The sequence below is a fragment of the Rana temporaria genome, chromosome 9 (genome assembly GCF_905171775.1).
Source record: "Rana temporaria chromosome 9, aRanTem1.1, whole genome shotgun sequence".
NCBI lineage: Eukaryota > Metazoa > Chordata > Amphibia > Anura > Ranidae > Rana > Rana temporaria.
The window spans coordinates 11,716,418-11,719,551 of record NC_053497.1 but is presented as its reverse complement, the minus strand read 5'-3'; positions in this window follow the sequence as shown (position 1 = coordinate 11,719,551).

The window sequence follows — 3,134 nt, the reverse complement described above, 5'->3', positions numbered from 1 at the left end:
TACAAATCCTCATTCTTTTGCTAGAAAATTAGGCTGAATCCCCAAACATTATATATGCTTTTTTAGCAGACACCCTAGGGAATAAAACAACGGTCATTGCAACGTTTTATCTTGCACAGTATTTGCGGAATAATTTTTCAAAAGCCTTTTTTTTTTTTTTTAATTGCTTCATGAATTAAAAAAAATAACAAAACAGTAAAGTTAGCTCAATTTGTTTGTAAAGTATGAAAGATTATGTTACACCGAGTAAATAGATACCTAACATGTCGCGCTTTAAAATTGCGCACACTCATGGAATGGCGCCAAACTTCGGTACTTAAAAATCTCCATAGGCAACGCTTTGAAAATGTTTACAGGTTACCAGTTTTGATTTACAGAGGAGATCTAGTGCTAGAATTGTTGCTGGCACTCTAACGCACGCGGCGATACCTCACATATGTGGTTTAAACGGCGTTTACATATGTCGGCGGGACTTACGTGTGCGTTCGCTTCTGCGCGCGAGCTACCGGGGACAGGGGCGTTTTAATTTTTTTTTTTACTTATTTATTTATGTTTTAACACTTTTTTTTTACATTTTTTATCACTTTTATTCCTATTACAAGGAATGTAAACATCCCTTCTAATAGGAAATGTGTGTGACAGGTACTCTTTATGGAGAGATGCGGGGTCAATAAGACCTCACATCTCTCCTCCAGGCTGGAAAGCATGAGATCGGTTTGCGGCTTTGTTTACTTACGGGTACCCGGGCGTGACGTCATCACATCGCGCCCGGGTCCTCCGGACGGTCATAGAGATGACTGGTGATCATCTGGTCACCAGTCATCTCTATGCTTCCTGCCTGCGCCGTACGATTCCTTCTCCGGGCCCCCGATGGCACGGGAGAGCCCGGAGAAGCACCGGATGGCGGCGGGAGGGGGGATGTCCCCTCCCGCCGCCTATAAGAACGATCAAGCGGCGGAACCGCTGCTATGATCGTTCTTATGGTGCGCAGGATCACCGGCTAAAGACATGGATATCTGAATGATGCCTCTAGCTGCACCCATCATTCAGATATCCCCCGGCAAAGCCCAGGACGTCATAGGACGTCCACCCAGGATGGGAGATCCCATCTGTGGACGTCATATGACGATAGGCCGGTATTGAAGTGGTTAAAGGGGTGCTACTGTGGACAGCATTCGCAAGGCAGAAAAAAGTATGAATTCAAAAGAAACCAAAAGAACAAGGTATAGGAGCTCATGATACATGTTGCATTAAAACAGTGTGACAGTATACATATATACATTATATTGACAAAAGTATTGGGACGCCTGCCTTTACACGCACATGAACTTTAATGTCATCCCAGTCTTAGTCTGTAGGGTTCAATATTGAGTTGGCCCCGCCCTTTACAGCTATAACAGCTTCAGCTCTTCTGGGAAGGCCGTCCACAAGGTTTAGGAGGGTGTCTTATTTGTACAATTCTCCTTTAAAGGGGCGTGGCAAGGGGTGTGTCCTATGCCTGCATACTTTTGCTTATAGGTGTCCCTCCTTCCCATCTCAAAAAGTTGGGAGGTATGGTATAGGCCAGTCAAGTTCCTCCACCCCAAACTCATCCATGTCTTTATGGACCTTGCTTTGTGCACTGGTGTGCAGTCATGTTGGAACAGGAAGGGGCCGTCCCCAAACTGTTCCCACAAAGTTGGGAGCATGAAATTGTCCAAAATGTCTTGGTATGCTGACGCCTTTCTGGAACAAAGGGGCCAAGCCCTGAAAAACAACCCCCCACCATAATTCCCCTCCACCAACTGATTTGTACCAGTGCACAAAGCAAGGTCCATAAAGACATGGATGAGCGAGTTTGGGGTGGAGGAACTTGGCTGGCATGCATAGTCCTGACCTCAACCTGATAGAACACCTTTGGGATGAATTAGAGCGGAGACTGTGAGCCAGACCTTCTGGTCCAACATCAGCCCCTGACCTCACAAATGCTCTTCTGGAAGAACGGTCAAACATTCCCATAGACACACTCCTAAACCTTGTGGACGGCCTTCCCAGAAGAGTTGAAGCTTTTATAGCTGCAAAGGGCGGGGCCAACTCAATATTGAACCCTACGGACTAATAGCTAGATTCAGGTAGAGTTAGGTTGGCGTATCAGTAGATACGCCGACCTAACTCGGAATCTGCGCTGACCTAAGTTTAAGTGTATTCTCAAACAGAGATACACTTAAACCTATCTAAGATACGACGGCTTGCGCCGTCCTATCTTAGCGTGCAATATTTAGGCTGGCCGCTAGGTGGCGCTTCCATTGTGGTCGGCGTAGAATATGTAAATCACTAGATACGCCTATTCACGAACGTACGCCCGGCCGACGCAGTACAGATACGCCGTTTACGTAACGCTTTATCAGGCCTAAAGTTATTCCATCAAATAGTTGGAATAGTAATGTTAAAGTATGGCCGCCGTTCCCTCTTCAAAATTTGAAAATTTTACGTCGTTTGCGTAAGTCGTCCGTGAATAGGGATTTACGTCCATGTCGAAATCAATAGGACCGTGCGGCGTACTTAGCCGCAATGCACACTGGGAAATGTAGGCGGACGGCGCATGCACCGTTCCAAAAAAACGTCAATCACGTCGGGTCAAAGCAAATTATCATAAAACACGCCCCCTCAGCCTATTTTGAATTAGGCGCGCTTGCGCCCGCCGCATTTACGCTACGCCGCCGTAAGTTAGGAGGCAAGTACTTTGAGAATACAGTACTTGCCTCTCTGACTTAAGGCGGCGTAGCGTAAATACGATACGCTACGCCGCCTTAAAGTTGCGGCAATCTACCTGAATCTAGCTATAAGACTAGGATGCCATTAAAGTTCATGTTTGTGTAAAGGCAGGCGTCCCAATACTTTTGACATTGAAGTGTGTGTGTGTGTATATATATATATGGAATGGGGTAGAAACTGACTGACTGACGAGCTCATCTCTCTCTCACTCTGCTCTTTCCTCCTATACATAAGCTTCTTTTTTTTTTTTTTTTTTTTTATCTTTCAAAGCTGCAGCCCACCTCATTGGCTCTGTGTGGTGCTGCTTGCACTCCCCCTCCAAATTTTGCTGTAAAAGGATTGTAAGAGGGTGATACTAAGTCAAATTTGAGTACATTGGG